Source organism: Lissotriton vulgaris, chromosome 2_1, assembly GCF_964263255.1.
Source record: "Lissotriton vulgaris chromosome 2_1, aLisVul1.2, whole genome shotgun sequence".
In the NCBI taxonomy this organism is placed as follows: domain Eukaryota; kingdom Metazoa; phylum Chordata; class Amphibia; order Caudata; family Salamandridae; genus Lissotriton; species Lissotriton vulgaris.
The window spans coordinates 838,292,132-838,309,166 of record NC_141687.1 but is presented as its reverse complement, the minus strand read 5'-3'; positions in this window follow the sequence as shown (position 1 = coordinate 838,309,166).

The following is a 17,035-nucleotide window of genomic DNA, read 5'->3' as shown; positions in this document are numbered from 1 at the left end:
GGTTTTGTATAGCACACAGCTATTCAAGAGTGTACTGGTGCTGAGGCAAAAATGCGGAGAATACCCGGATTATGAACTAAGCAGATACATTTGTAATTATTATTCAAAAGGCAGCCTCATCAGGTTGGATCTAAGTTGAAAAGGAAGCTTATTCTAAGTAAGTAAATCCAAATAAATGAGGACGTAACAGGCCCTGGAGAAGTCTTTGAAAGCCCTTTAGAACTCTCATTCGACCCTGTCAAACACCTTCTCCACATCAAGAAAGAGCAGGACCGTCTGAAATGAATTTTTTACTTCTATGGCCATCGGATTCGGTCTCAAGCTGGTTCTGTCACCCACTTGGCGACTCTATCTGAATAGACACAAATCTGAATTGGTAAAGTGATGCAAGGATCAGTCAAACCACAAGTAACTGACATATCAAAATCCTGGTAAAAAAATCTACATTGTTGTTAAGAAATGCTATTGAGCATAAGAAGCACAAAGCACATGGTCTCTGAATGGTTTCAGCAATAAAATAATCCACATATCCATCATGGAATCAGGTTCCTTACTCTATTAAATAAAAGCAGCCGAGAATCCCTCTGGACCGGGCAGTTTAATAAGAAGCATGCTTTGAATCACCAGTTTGGACATTCAATACAGTTATAGGAGATTCCAAACCAAGTAATACAGCGGGCGCAATCCCTGGCTGAGCAGCATCTTCCAAATATGCATCTTGTATTGATCGTCTCCTGCCTGTCTCTAAAAACAAATTTGAGAACACTCACAATATGCTAAGGGTGGTAACAGTAAGATCCCTGAAGCATCTTTTATTTCATGGATATATTTGCATAATTCTACTGCGTTCAGTTTGTAAGCAAGAAGGTGATTGGCCATGCCTCCATTCTCATAATATCTTTTCCCCAAATAAAGCATTTTTGTAACTCTGTTGCCTGTCAACAAGCGCTCCAACTTCCACTAGCCGGTCGGAGGCCTATAAATCCTACCCAATCCATCTGTTATGCCAACCCCAAGCTTTCGTCCTTAACCCTTTTCAGAAAGGCTCAGGTAGAGAGGTCAGATCTCCCCGATCACCGCCTTAGCCACATCCCAGAGAACACCTAACCGTTTCATCCTCCTCGGAATAGTAGTAAATAACATCAGCCACAGCACCCCTATGCACTGCATACCTAAGAACTATTTCACTGATGCACCACATCCCAGGGTGATGGAGCCTAATGTCGACTCAGAAGCCTGCCTGTTCCTCAAGAAGAGCTGTGTCCTCAAATAAGTCTTGTGGGCCTGAGAATAAAATGTGTAGTCCCTTGCATGGTGATGCCAGGGTCGCCAGACATTGAGACCTAGCCGCTTGACTGATGCCCGGTGGAGCTACCTGATAGCTATAGAGGAGATGGGCTGTGGACTTCCCCTCCGCCGTCACCTACCCAGCCGGACTTTGGGCAGACTCTCCTTCGTCTCTCCATCCATCCTATCTCCATCCTTTCCCCCTCTCATACCCTACCCCATTTTCCTTCAAGCTCCATTTACTTTGTCTTCTGATGCTCTGGAAATTTTATCGTGAACTGATGTAACTTGTAACTGATGTAATTTTGTAACTTTGTGGATCCTTATGTAAAGCGCTCTGATACCTCTGGGTCTAGCCAGCGCTATATAAAACTCAAAACAAATAAATAATAAATAAATAAAAAGCCCTCGATCCTCCGCCCTCTTTTCCAAAGCATCAGGTTTTGAAGGGCACTTCCACCCTGACGACCTATGTGGAGCACCACCCAGCACTGCAATGAAATTGCCACCCACAGCCAAGCGGCCAGTCACGAAACCATCTACTACGGGGAATAGTGAGGAATAAAATTGGTTGTTTTCTTCATTGGACCCATACAGAGAAGAAAATCTGAAATCCAGCCCATTCAATTTCCCCACGTATACCCGCCAAGCCCCCCACCAAATCCCTGTACACTTTGTCTAGCCTGAAAGAGTAACAAATAAAGCACCAATCCTAGTTTTGGTAGAAGCACAGGAATTTGTTTGACATGGTGCACACTTTTTTAATAAGGTTCCTTTTATTTTTAATTTCAGATTTTCTCTATATTATTTCTTCTGCCCCGAACAGACTCCACCTGCCCCAGTGTCCGATTGTTCTTGAGAGGTGAGTGTGGCAATAAATCACTCTCTGTTCAAGCTCTGTCGAGCTTTGTTCGTGTGCGGCTGTGAATAGAGGGAAACATAATGAAGGAAGGTTCATGGTGACCTGCCTGGCTGTGAGAGAGGCGAGTCGCTACACTGTGGCGCCACGTAACCCATATCACCCTCTGTGGAAACAAAATGCCTTCATTTCTCTCTTTGGTCTTGAAACCTGGAGTCGAGTACTGGGGACTTACAATTCAACGGCTTCGCCCTCCACACAACTTACGCCAGACACAAAAATGTATTATTTGTATTTATTATCTTATTTTTAGTGTGTAAATAAATGTGTGTCTCTGTGGTGATTACGAGGATGTCGTCCACGACACAACATACGATGGTGGATACAATTGACAGGAGATGCCTCTGCCATTGAGTTATTAACCCTTACCACTTTGAATGTTACATACTGGAGGTGAGGTGTCAGGCCGACCTTTCCTTCGGAGGCCTGGTGTATTCCACTGTTTTCACCACTGGTCTCTCATGTTGGGAAACCTTCAGAGAACCCAAGAATGAAATAAAACAAGCATTGGCAAAGTCAGTATGCCTACTTTTATGTGCCAATGCATATCAAAGCAGGTATTCTGAAATTCAGTTGCATGCGTTTCATACACAAATGCTGTCATTACATTTAAAGTCTGCACTATTGGGTTTGGGAATGCTGGCGAAAAAGTAGCAAAAAAAGATCGCTTTCCTTATCGAAAGTGAAGGAATTTAATTTGGCAAACCTCAGCATGAAAAATATATGAACTGGGCGAGGTACCACTAGTGCTTTAATTTGAGCAGGTGGTTTCCGGGCTCGGCACCGGCACTTAATTGTCAACACCGCGCTTGTGACAGTCTGCCACAAGGTGGCGCTGTCTGGGGGGACCACAACAACAGTCAATTATTAATTCGATGTACATTAAAAATGACTATTACCTGTCTCCCAAGCCATTCTGGTAGCTTTAGGAGTCTGAAATAGTCTGAATTGTCACACTTACAGGAGTGTGATGGCTAATAGCTGTGCTGTTACTATCATTGGCAGCATGGCAGGAGCAATGTGTGGTACAAGCTGCAGTGGCCTGTTCGTAAGAGCCCTGGCACCTATTTTAAATTTTAACAAATTAATTACCGGGTACCACCCATCCCTGGCATTTTATGGAATCTCGAGTAGACTGCTTTATTATGAGTGGATTTACAAAAGGGGGTGGTGATGAACAGAGTGTCTGAATTGAGCAGACCACTCTTACCCAGTCCAAAGATCAGGGCTTGATCCATCACCGTTATTTATCTCACTGCCCCATCCCAGCTCAGAACCTGGCTATATGCAAATCAGTCTGTCCCTGGCCCAGTGCATCATGGGAACAGGGCAGACTAAACTACCAAGCCAATTCTTTACCAGAAAGGAGACAAGCTACCGGGGACCGGTTTCTGGCATTTCAGCCTCTTCGGCCCGGCTTGCTTGAATCCTGATGGAGCAGTGAGAAAGGGACTCATGTCTGAGTATACCCTGCCACACCTATAGTGGCCAAAATCGATTTACAAAAGGGGGTGGTGATGAACAGAGTGTCTGAATTGAGCAGACCACTCTTACCCAGTCCAAAGATCAGGGCTTGATCCATCACCGTTATTTATCTCACTGCCCCATCCCAGCTCAGAACCTGGCTATATGCAAATCAGTCTGTCCCTGGCCCAGTGCATCATGGGAACAGGGCAGACTAAACTACCAAGCCAATTCTTTACCAGAAAGGAGACAAGCTACCGGGGACCGGTTTCTGGCATTTCAGCCTCTTCGGCCCGGCTTGCTTGAATCCTGATGGAGCAGTGAGAAAGGGACTCATGTCTGAGTATACCCTGCCACACCTATAGTGGCCAAAATCGATTTACAAAAGGGGGTGGTGATGAACAGAGTTTCTGAATTGAGCAGACCACTCTTACCCAGTCCAAAGATCAGGGCTTGATCCATCACCGTTATTTATCTCACTGCCCCATCCCAGCTCAGAACCTGGCTATATGCAAATCAGTCTGTCCCTGGCCCAGTGCATCATGGGAACAGGGCAGACTAAACTACCAAGCCAATTCTTTACCAGAAAGGAGACAAGCTACCGGGGACCGGTTTCTGGCATTTCAGCCTCTTCGGCCCGGCTTGCTTGAATCCTGATGGAGCAGTGAGAAAGGGACTCATGTCTGAGTATACCCTGCCACACCTATAGTGGCCAAAATCGATTTACAAAAGGGGGTGGTGATGAACAGAGTGTCTGAATTGAGCAGACCACTCTTACCCAGTCCAAAGATCAGGGCTTGATCCATCACCGTTATTTATCTCACTGCCCCATCCCAGCTCAGAACCTGGCTATATGCAAATCAGTCTGTCCCTGGCCCAGTGCATCATGGGAACAGGGCAGACTAAACTACCAAGCCAATTCTTTACCAGAAAGGAGACAAGCTACCGGGGACCGGTTTCTGGCATTTCAGCCTCTTCGGCCCGGCTTGCTTGAATCCTGATGGAGCAGTGAGAAAGGGACTCATGTCTGAGTATACCCTGCCACACCTATAGTGGCCAAAATCGATTTACAAAAGGGGGTGGTGATGAACAGAGTGTCTGAATTGAGCAGACCACTCTTACCCAGTCCAAAGATCAGGGCTTGATCCATCACCGTTATTTATCTCACTGCCCCATCCCAGCTCAGAACCTGGCTATATGCAAATCAGTCTGTCCCTGGCCCAGTGCATCATGGGAACAGGGCAGACTAAACTACCAAGCCAATTCTTTACCAGAAAGGAGACAAGCTACCGGGGACCGGTTTCTGGCATTTCAGCCTCTTCGGCCCGGCTTGCTTGAATCCTGATGGAGCAGTGAGAAAAGGACTCATGTCTGAGTATACCCTGCCACACCTATAGTGGCCAAAATCGATTTACAAAAGGGGGGTGGTGATGAACAGAGTGTCTGAATTGAGCAGACCACTCTTACCCAGTCCAAAGATCAGGGCTTGATCCATCACCGTTATTTATCTCACTGCCCCATCCCAGCTCAGAACCTGGCTATATGCAAATCAGTCTGTCCCTGGCCCAGTGCATCATGGGAACAGGGCAGACTAAACTACCAAGCCAATTCTTTACCAGAAAGGAGACAAGCTACCGGGGACCGGTTTCTGGCATTTCAGCCTCTTCGGCCCGGCTTGCTTGAATCCTGATGGAGCAGTGAGAAAGGGACTCATGTCTGAGTATACCCTGCCACACCTATAGTGGCCAAAATCGATTTACAAAAGGGGTGGTGATGAACAGAGTGTCTGAATTGAGCAGACCACTCTTACCCAGTCCAAAGATCAGGGCTTGATCCATCACCGTTATTTATCTCACTGCCCCATCCCAGCTCAGAACCTGGCTATATGCAAATCAGTCTGTCCCTGGCCCAGTGCATCATGGGAACAGGGCAGACTAAACTACCAAGCCAATTCTTTACCAGAAAGGAGACAAGCTACCGGGGACCGGTTTCTGGCATTTCAGCCTCTTCGGCCCGGCTTGCTTGAATCCTGATGGAGCAGTGAGAAAGGGACTCATGTCTGAGTATACCCTGCCACACCTATAGTGGCCAAAATCGATTTACAAAAGGGGGTGGTGATGAACAGAGTGTCTGAATTGAGCAGACCACTCTTACCCAGTCCAAAGATCAGGGCTTGATCCATCACCGTTATTTATCTCACTGCCCCATCCCAGCTCAGAACCTGGCTATATGCAAATCAGTCTGTCCCTGGCCCAGTGCATCATGGGAACAGGGCAGACTAAACTACCAAGCCAATTCTTTACCAGAAAGGAGACAAGCTACCGGGGACCGGTTTCTGGCATTTCAGCCTCTTCGGCCCGGCTTGCTTGAATCCTGATGGAGCAGTGAGAAAGGGACTCATGTCTGAGTATACCCTGCCACACCTATAGTGGCCAAAATCGATTTACAAAAGGGGGTGGTGATGAACAGAGTGTCTGAATTGAGCAGACCACTCTTACCCAGTCCAAAGATCAGGGCTTGATCCATCACCGTTATTTATCTCACTGCCCCATCCCAGCTCAGAACCTGGCTATATGCAAATCAGTCTGTCCCTGGCCCAGTGCATCATGGGAACAGGGCAGACTAAACTACCAAGCCAATTCTTTACCAGAAAGGAGACAAGCTACCGGGGACCGGTTTCTGGCATTTCAGCCTCTTCGGCCCGGCTTGCTTGAATCCTGATGGAGCAGTGAGAAAGGGACTCATGTCTGAGTATACCCTGCCACACCTATAGTGGCCAAAATCGATTTACAAAAGGGGGTGGTGATGAACAGAGTGTCTGAATTGAGCAGACCACTCTTACCCAGTCCAAAGATCAGGGCTTGATCCATCACCGTTATTTATCTCACTGCCCCATCCCAGCTCAGAACCTGGCTATATGCAAATCAGTCTGTCCCTGGCCCAGTGCATCATGGGAACAGGGCAGACTAAACTACCAAGCCAATTCTTTACCAGAAAGGAGACAAGCTACCGGGGACCGGTTTCTGGCATTTCAGCCTCTTCGGCCCGGCTTGCTTGAATCCTGATGGAGCAGTGAGAAAGGGACTCATGTCTGAGTATACCCTGCCACACCTATAGTGGCCAAAATCGATTTACAAAAGGGGGTGGTGATGAACAGAGTGTCTGAATTGAGCAGACCACTCTTACCCAGTCCAAAGATCAGGGCTTGATCCATCACCGTTATTTATCTCACTGCCCCATCCCAGCTCAGAACCTGGCTATATGCAAATCAGTCTGTCCCTGGCCCAGTGCATCATGGGAACAGGGCAGACTAAACTACCAAGCCAATTCTTTACCAGAAAGGAGACAAGCTACCGGGGACCGGTTTCTGGCATTTCAGCCTCTTCGGCCCGGCTTGCTTGAATCCTGATGGAGCAGTGAGAAAGGGACTCATGTCTGAGTATACCCTGCCACACCTATAGTGGCCAAAATCGATTTACAAAAGGGGGTGGTGATGAACAGAGTGTCTGAATTGAGCAGACCACTCTTACCCAGTCCAAAGATCAGGGCTTGATCCATCACCGTTATTTATCTCACTGCCCCATCCCAGCTCAGAACCTGGCTATATGCAAATCAGTCTGTCCCTGGCCCAGTGCATCATGGGAACAGGGCAGACTAAACTACCAAGCCAATTCTTTACCAGAAAGGAGACAAGCTACCGGGGACCGGTTTCTGGCATTTCAGCCTCTTCGGCCCGGCTTGCTTGAATCCTGATGGAGCAGTGAGAAAGGGACTCATGTCTGAGTATACCCTGCCACACCTATAGTGGCCAAAATCGATTTACAAAAGGGGGTGGTGATGAACAGAGTGTCTGAATTGAGCAGACCACTCTTACCCAGTCCAAAGATCAGGGCTTGATCCATCACCGTTATTTATCTCACTGCCCCATCCCAGCTCAGAACCTGGCTATATGCAAATCAGTCTGTCCCTGGCCCAGTGCATCATGGGAACAGGGCAGACTAAACTACCAAGCCAATTCTTTACCAGAAAGGAGACAAGCTACCGGGGACCGGTTTCTGGCATTTCAGCCTCTTCGGCCCGGCTTGCTTGAATCCTGATGGAGCAGTGAGAAAGGGACTCATGTCTGAGTATACCCTGCCACACCTATAGTGGCCAAAATCGATTTACAAAAGGGGGTGGTGATGAACAGAGTGTCTGAATTGAGCAGACCACTCTTACCCAGTCCAAAGATCAGGGCTTGATCCATCACCGTTATTTATCTCACTGCCCCATCCCAGCTCAGAACCTGGCTATATGCAAATCAGTCTGTCCCTGGCCCAGTGCATCATGGGAACAGTCCCTCACCACCCCTTGTTGTAAATATTTTTGTCCACCCTAAGCGTGGAAGGGTATTCTCAGATGTGAGACCCTTGCTCATTGCACCATCAGGATTCAAGCAAACCGGGCCGAAGACGGCTGTAATGCCAGAAACCGGTCCCCGGGAGCGTGTTTCCTTCCCAGTGTGGGAATTGGCTTTTGTAGTTTGGTTTGCCCTGTTCCCATCATGCACTGGGACAGGAACGGACTAATTTGCATACAGCCAGGTTCTAAAACTGGGATGGTGCAGTGAGCTAAAAAACGGTGTTGGATCTGGCCCTGATCTCTTGACTGGGTGAGAGCTTTCTGCTTAATTCAGAGACTCTGTCCCTCACCACCCCTTGTTGTAAATATTTTTGTCCACCCTAAGCGTGGAAGGGTATTCTCAGATGTGAGACCCTTGCTCATTGCACCATCAGGATTCAAGCAAACCGGGCCGAAGACGGCTGTAATGCCAGAAACCGGTCCCCGGGAGCGTGTTTCCTTCCCAGTGTGGGAATTGGCTTTTGTAGTTTGGTTTGCCCTGTTCCCATCATGCACTGGGACAGGAACTGACTAATTTGCATACAGCCAGGTTCTAAAACTGGGATGGTGCAGTGAGCTAAAAAACGGTGTTGGATCTGGCCCTGATCTCTTGACTGGGTGAGAGCTTTCTGCTTAATTCAGAGACTCTGTCCCTCACCACCCCTTGTTGTAAATATTATTATGAGTGGAGCCACAACCAGGAGTTATGAACACCTGACAGTGATCCGAAACGTGTCTGCAGAATCTGCAGGGCATAAGAGAGGAGGTGGGGAGAGCGCAGGCTCTAAATGTAACACCTGTGAACTGATCAGCTGACAAAGCCGCTGCTGCCTGGTATTTAGCAGCCTCTAGACAGTTTTCAAGCCCTTCCCTATCCGCAGTCACTGGGGCAGAGTGTTCACTACAACTTATGCAAAGTTCTGTTGAGTGTTTTTTTTTCTATTTCATACCACATTCGCTTGTGATTTTATAGCTAGGCCTGGAGGCCAATATTATGCATAAGTACCTTTTTTGTTCCCCAAACACAGCAGCAGCAAATACTAGAATTTAGAATACACATAACAACTAGAACGTTGAACATGCATATACTGACAGAACTGGTAGGCATCTTCCTCTTTTGTTGCTGCTCAGACACAGATAAGTCACATTTTATCGGTTGAGATAATGAGATGAATGTGTGTTTTAAATGTATGTTGTATTTAAGATTTCATGGAGAATGTTTTTTAAAGACTTTTAGAGAGAATTTAACAAATAGTCATTGTTAATCAGAAGTTAATGTGGCGATTTTGAGTTAGAAGACTAAAGATATATTTTAGGTAAGCGTTAAGAATATTAAAATAATACGGTCATCGTGAAAATATAATTTTTGCAAGAGTAAGGGGTTATGTTATCGCTTAATTGCATCGAAAAGGTTTACCGTTTTATTTTGGCAGTTGATCAGGGCGCGCGTTGCGCGAGGCATGGAGTAGAAGGGCTCGAGCTGCAATCCCTATGACGAGGGATGGATATTTGTGTGAGCGCATGAGGATCTTTGTGTGAACGCGTGAGGAGTAAACGCGTTTGTTCGGAGGTAGATTTGACTCAGGAAGGATGCTGTGCGCACGTAACGTACAGCGGCCATTTTGTTAGTTTGGGAAACTAATTTAGTTGTACAGGATCTGTTTGTCGGCCATATTTTGGGATAACTCGGAGTCTGACAGAACGCGGGTCAGTTTCTGTCAGACTTCGGTTATTGGTTCTTGAGCAGGTCGAGTTTGGGTTATGTGAGAAGTGAGGTTTTGCAGTTTATACTAGAAAACGATTTTAAAATAGGTTATTAGTGTTTGGTGAGGAGAAATGTATTAAATTACAAATAAAGGAAGTTTTGAGCAATTGAAAGTTTTGGTTTTGGTGGCACAATACAATCTCTGTAGTAAAATGGGAGGTGCAGAGGGAAGTTTTGAGGAGAGAATGAAGAGCTACATGGTTAAGATGTTTGGGGAGATATCAGCATCTTTTGATAAAAAAATAGAAAATAGTTTGGAAAGAACAATGCAAAGGATATAAAGATCTGGCGAAGATGAGAACTTTTGGATCACTAAGCAAATGGATGTGGTTGCAGGAGGATCTAGCCAGGGGAAGAAAAGAACTCAGAAAAGGAAGTATGTTGATACAGTGAAGAAAGGAAAAGAACGTAAGGTTCTGAAGGAGTCCGCTATAAAGGCGAAAGAGAGCGCAATAAAGGCGCATAAAGTAAAACACACAGCGGTGGCCTGGGATTCATGTTCATCTAGTGGTGATGTTGAACTTACTTGGAGAAAGGTGAGAGAGACGGAGATTAAAGTAGAGGAAAATTACATTGCTGATCCCCAAGGGGAAAAAATGTTCGACCCTCTTTTAATACAACATCCACTTTCCTCGCAATGGGCTCCAGTGGAGCACGTAGAAAAATATGTTAGGTATTGGATTAGAAGGGAAATACTGAAGGATGTGAGGACCAGGATGAGGAGCGAATGTCCTAGACCAAGTCTGCAAAGTAAGGATGCTGATACACCTGAGCTGGACCAGAAAATGATGGCATTTATAAACAAATCTGGGAAAGACCCTAGAAGAGGTATTGAAAAAGGATTGAAGGGGTGTCAGGATAAAATACTGGACGTATTGGGACCACTGACAAAAATGTTGACACCACCCCATTTTGTACCAACATGTGCGAAGAGGCGCATTCAAACAATATGGGAATTGATGTATCAGAAATGCGTCAATGGGTCGAAAGGGCTATATGCCTTCTTGGTAATTCAAACACTGCATACGCATAGAAAGAAGGAAAAGTATTCTTTTTAAAATAGATCCAAAGTTGGTAGATCTTGCAAGTAAGGAGCCAGGGGAACGTAGTGATGGATTACTTTTTGGTAACGATTTTGTTAAAGATATGTCCAGATATGTGAGTACTTTTAGCTCATTAGAGAAGACGCAGAAAGATATGAGGAGAGTTTTGGGCGGGGTCCGTTCCCCAGCCGTGGACAAGGTGTTCCTAGAGGAAACTTTGGAAGAGGAAACAGACCCTATGGGACAGGTTTTGGTTCAGATTTCAACGGATCGAGATGGGTACAAGGAAGTTTTTTCCCGCAAAGGCAATGAAGCAGGGCTAGAGGCATGCTATTGGAGAGGCGGACAAGGGGTGCCTCAGGTAAGCTGTTTTCAAGACACTGTTTATATCCAAATAAATTTGGGCGGCAGACTAGCCCTTTTTGTTTCGAGATGGAAAGAAATTACACAAAATCCCTGGGTTTTGGAAATGGTGTCAGGTTACAGAATAGATTTCTTACACACTTCAGTGCAAGAGAGACCACCGAATATTCTGAGGTTCTCAGAGGAGATGGAGAACATGGTAACAAAAGAAATAGAGGCATTGGGGGCAAAAGGGGCAATAGAATCAGCAAGGAAAGTGAAAGGGGGTTTCATAAGCAATGTTTTTTGTGTGGAAAAGAAGGAAAAGGGTATGCGACCGGTAATCAATCTGAGGGAGTTGAACAATTGGGTTGTTTACAATCATTTCAAGATGGAGGACATCCATATGTTGAGGGATTTATTAAGGAAGGGAGATTGGTTGACAAGATTGGATTTGAAATATGCCTATGTGACTATTCCAGTGTGTGAAGAGCAAAGAGATTATCTTCAGTTCAGGTGGAAAGAAAAGTTTTGGAGGTTCAGGAGTCTCCCCCTTGGGTTGACTTCGACCCCATGGTGCTTTCCCAAAGAAATTAGGCCAGTGGCAGCTTGGCTGAGGTCAAGGGGGATACGCTTGCTTGTCTTTCTGAACAAAGTGTTGGTCATGGCGGAAGAGAAGGAATTAACAAGGGAACAAACTGAGTTTGCAGTGAGGATACTGGAGGATTCAGGTTTTGCGGTGAACAAAGAGAAATCAAGTGTGGTGCCTCAGCAGGAAAGACAGTTTTTAGGTTTTCAGATACCGATGTCGGAATGTGAGTTGAAATTGCCTATGGTGAAGGTGAGGAAAATCAGAAAGGAAGTGAAAAAAGGGAGGAACGCAAAATGGATTACATTGAGACAATTAGCTTGGTTACCCGGTCTGTTATCGGCATCAATTCAAGCGATCTTTCCAGCTCCTCTGCATTATAGAGCATTGCAGAGGTTGAAGGGTTATCATTTGAGAAGTGGGGCGAAGTATTCTCAGAAGATAATATTGAATCAGCAATTGAAAGAAGAGTTGAATTGGTGGTTGATGAATCTGGAAGTCTGGAATGACAGGGCGATATTTGGAGAGGTGCCAGAAATAGAAATGGAATCGGATGCAAGTTTACACGGTTGGGGAGCACGGTGTGGCATGGTGTCAACAGGGGAAAAATGGTCAAAGGAGGAGAGACAGATGCATATAAACTGTCTAAAGCTTCTAGCAGGGTCTTTGGCAGTAAAGAGTTTCCTTAGGGATCAGTTGAAATGTTGTGTTCTGTTGAAGATGGACAATTTGTCAGCAGTGAGACATGTGCACAAGTTGGGGGGCCTGAGATTCAGGGGTTTAGTGGATTTAGCGAAGGAATTTTGGAAGTTTTGCTTAGAGAAGGAGTTTGTGGTTCAGGCTCAGTATATTCCGGGGTTGAGCAACGTAGAAGCGGATTGGTATTGAAGGTATCTCAAGGACGTGAGCAATTGGAGGTTAAACAGAGAGGTTTTTATGAGGTTACAGCAGAGATGGGGTCCACTGCAGGTAGATCTATTTGGAGACAGACAGAATTGTCAGCTAAAAGATTTTTACAGTTGGAGACCAGATCCAGAGGCGAAGGGGATAGATGCTTTTCTTGAGGATTGGAATATAGGAAGGAATTATGCTTTTCCCCCTTTCTCGTTGATTCAGAGGGCGTTGAGGAAAGTCAAGAGGGAGAAGGCTGCGTTGGTCATGATAACGCCTTTCTGGAGAGCTCAAGTGTGGTTTCCGGATATGATGAGTATGTTAATGGAGGACCCAGTGTTGTTGCCGAATATAAGAGAGATAGTTCTGGATCCAGAGGGAAATATTCACGATTTGGTTGTGTCAGGTCAGTTAAGGTTGGTGGCTTGGCTGATTTTAGGAGAGTGTGGCAGGTGCATGGATTATCAAAAGAGGTTGAGAATCTTATCGCAGAATCATGGTCTAAGGGAATAACCAAGGTTTATAGATCAGCTTGGAGAAGATGGTCTGGTTGGTGTGTTGAGAAGAATTTGGATTACATATCGACACCTGGAGTGGAGGTAGTTATTTATTTATCAGGGTTGTATAAGAGTGGTTTGGCATACAATTCTGTGAACATGGGCAGATCTGCAATTTCAGCAGGACATGTTTTGGTGAGTGGTCTGCCAGTAGGGCAGCATTTGTTGGTTAAAAGGTTGGTTAAGAGCGTTAGAGTGGCTTTACCTCCTAAGGCTAAGTATGGTGTGCTTTGGGATGTATCAGTGGTTCGGAAAGAGGTAGATAGTTGGGGTGTTAATACATCTTTGGAGCTTACGTTTTTGTCATGGAAGTTAGCAATGCTTCTCTGTTTGGTTTCTTTTAAAAGAGTGTCTGATATTAGGGCTTTAGGGGTGGATTCAAGGTGTTATCAGCCGGAGGGTGTGTGCTTTGAGTTAAGGAAAAGAGAAAGACTATGTCTAGGACAATTTTTTATCCTCAATTGGGTGGGAATGAAAATTTGTGTGTGGTTCATTGTCTTAGAGAATATGAAAAACGGACTGTTGGTTTGAGGCAAGAAGGTTGTTCTCAACTTTTGATTTCTTATAAAAAGCCTTTTAGGGCTGTGTCAATTCCTACGCTGGCAAGGTGGGTGAAAGAGGTGATGTTTAAAGGCAGGTGTGGATGTGAGTATTTTTGGGGCTCATTCTGTTAGAGGTGCTGTGCAAGCAAAGTTTTTAGTTTAGGTGGAATTATGAAAGCGTCAGATTGGACTAATGAGTCAATATTTAAGAGCTTTTTAGTTTAAGCCAGTAGAGAATGTGTTGGATGGAGTTTTGGATGAACTTTGAACATACATAATATTGACTTCTGGACCTTGCTGTATAATGCAGATTTTCCACAGTTTAGAAAATCATGATTTTAATAAAGGCATGGAGGCTAATATTATCCCTCCTCTGTTCCCGCCCAGTTTATTAATTGTTTGTCTTTACTATCCTGGATAAAGAAGAAGGATCGTTCTTTGGTGCAGTTTCTGGAAGATTCAGAATCGTTGGGAGTTTGAGTGATAGATCTTTGTTTTTATTGGGACTCTGTATTTTTCCCAGCACCTACAAGAAGAAGATGGCTATCAGTTCTGTCAGTAAATGCACGTTCTAGAAGTTATGTGTATTCTAAATTCTAGTATTTGTTGCTGCTGTGTTTGGGGAGCAATAAAGGTATTTATGCATAATATTAGCCTCCGTGCCTTTGTTAAAATCATGATTTTCTACTCATTAAAACTGTGGAAAATCTGCATTTGCTGAAATACCTGTTTGCTTTAGAATGTGTGCAGTGAGTACTTTAGTTCTTGCATTCCAATGGAAGCACTGCCTCGAAGGTGCAATGATACACCAAATAGCCAAAAGCATGAGGTGAGAATAAGACTCTCCGCTGGGTGCGGTCAAAGCCCACTTTAAAGAACTGGAAACACTAGTCCCACAGTCAGCGACACTCTCAAGCCAGACCTAAAAACTGCAATATTCCCTGCAAAATCATTTGCGGTCATAAAGAATGAAATTACACGAAACGTCCACACAACAAATCTGCTTCACCTAATAATAAAGGGTGGAAATTGCAGTTTAACGTTTAGCCCCTTAGTCAGCTCACTAAGCGCCCTGTGTGTGTGTGGTGCAATTAGGGAATTGTAAGCATTTAACACCAACCTCTAGAGGTGCCCAGGATACATCCGATTAAAAGAGATATATGTGTTTGTGGGTGGAGCTGAGCAGGGTACCTTATATTTGTATGTATCACCCAGCTATAAATATACAAGTGCCACCTTCTGATTGCCAATAGATGGCGCTATACCCTCACTCTGTGTGTCAGGAATCGTGCCGCCTAGGCACCTTCTCAAATCCAAATATGGTGTACAATAAGCCTGTGGGGAGAAGTGTGCAGTAAAATTATTTCATACCATTGTTACATTTTTTTCACTTTTTATATCCAGTGAAAGGAAAAGCAGCTGCTTATGATGATGACTGCGAATATAATGCGTGCTGGCACGTAAGCCGACGTGCATATTTATCGAATCTTTGATGGTATTGTTTTCATGCTGCCAGAAGTCTTTGAAGAGGCGCTGTGTTGGCCCACAGCTATGCTGCATAATTAACCGAGTCTCCGTGTGCTGCTACGGAGTTAAAGCTAAGAAACAGAGGTAAGCGTCCGGCTGGAAAACCCCTGGCTGCCATTAAAAAGAGAGCGCACCTTGCGTTCCAAGAGAACCACTTATGGCACGAGGAGTGCTTATGCTGTGGTGATCAAGTTTTTATTGTTATAGACAAAAGACTATTTCAGGGCGGCTTTAGTCATGTGCAAGCTGTGCACCTGCACAGGGCCACCAAACCCCAGGGGCCACCAGGCCAATATATATTCTTAATATAATAATCCTTTGAGGATGGATACATATTTGCGTGGCGGCCCCTGGCAGGGATTTGGCGGCCTCCGGCTCTGTTCCACTTCCAAACACACTGACCCCCCCTCTTCACTGGCCTCCACGCTCCGACCCGCTTGGACCCCATCTTCCGGGGCCCTCTACCTACGCTCCTGTCATATCGTTATGCCTGACCACAGTTAGGGACAAAGCAGGCAGCACAGGAAGGGGCGGGGACCCAGACAGGAAAGGGAAAGTTAGTTTCACTTCTTGGAGCAACATGCATGAATAAAGACATGTTGAATAACGCTCCTGGCTCCTGTGTTTATTTCGGGGAAGGTGACACTGGCGACAAGGGTGGGATGCCCACCAGAACCACACACGCCTTAAAGCCCTGCCGTCTGCGAACGGCCAAGAAGCAGTGAGCCTGCAGCCCGTGTATGGGCAGCGTGCAAGAACGCGGAGAAAAGAAAGAAAGTGCCCTGCACGCTACACCTGAATCCTGCCCCAGAGCGCGATAATCGACACCCGCCTGCAGAGTGCCCGCACTACATGAACACTACTTCGAGTGCACCTGACTCGGCGACTGCCCAGAAACTGCCTGCCTAAATACAAAATCGGCGCGAAACGGCAAGGACGTCGGAGAGCGTCCCAGAAGCGCCTGGTTGAGGCCAAGAGTCTGAGGGTGAGTCCCGAGCAGCAGGAAAGCCTGCCTGAAGTTAATATTGACTGTGGCCAAGCTAAATGAGAGACCCGTGAAAGTGGCAACTGGAAAATAAAAGTAACCCACGTGTCCCAAACGGCGGCCATCTTAGAATCAGGCGCCAGCCATAGACAATTTATACACCTACGGTCTTATAGGAAGGGTGTGAATTTAAAACTGTCTAGATATGATCACCAATTGACTTTATTAATGTGTTCTACCTGACAGGATTAAAAATGTAACAGCACCTCTACCTGTCAAGCTGCTCAGGAAGGAGGCCCCACACTGTCCGTCGGTACCTCTTCGCTAGCTCATTCCACAAAGAGGTACCGACGGACAGTGCGGGGCCTCCTTACTGAGCGGCTTGACAGGTAGAGGTGAGGCTGGATTATCCAACATTTGTGGGTTCCCAGAGTATGACCTGACTAAAGAAAAGAATTGAGCAGGAATACTGGTGGTGTATTAGAAAGTTATTTATCTTTATTATTTACACATTATTGCAGCAGCATTGTTAAATATCTGGTCCTGAAGAAAGCCGCTGATACAAATAATTGATCAACAGGCTGAAACATGTCGACCTATCACTAACAGTGGTTTATATCCATACCACTGTGCTGTTACATTTTTAAACCTGTCAGGTAGAACCAGGCCCGGACTGGTGCTTTCGGGCACCGGGCAATCCCCCGGTCGGCTGGAGGGGTTGGAGGCCGGTTTTGAGTCAGGAGG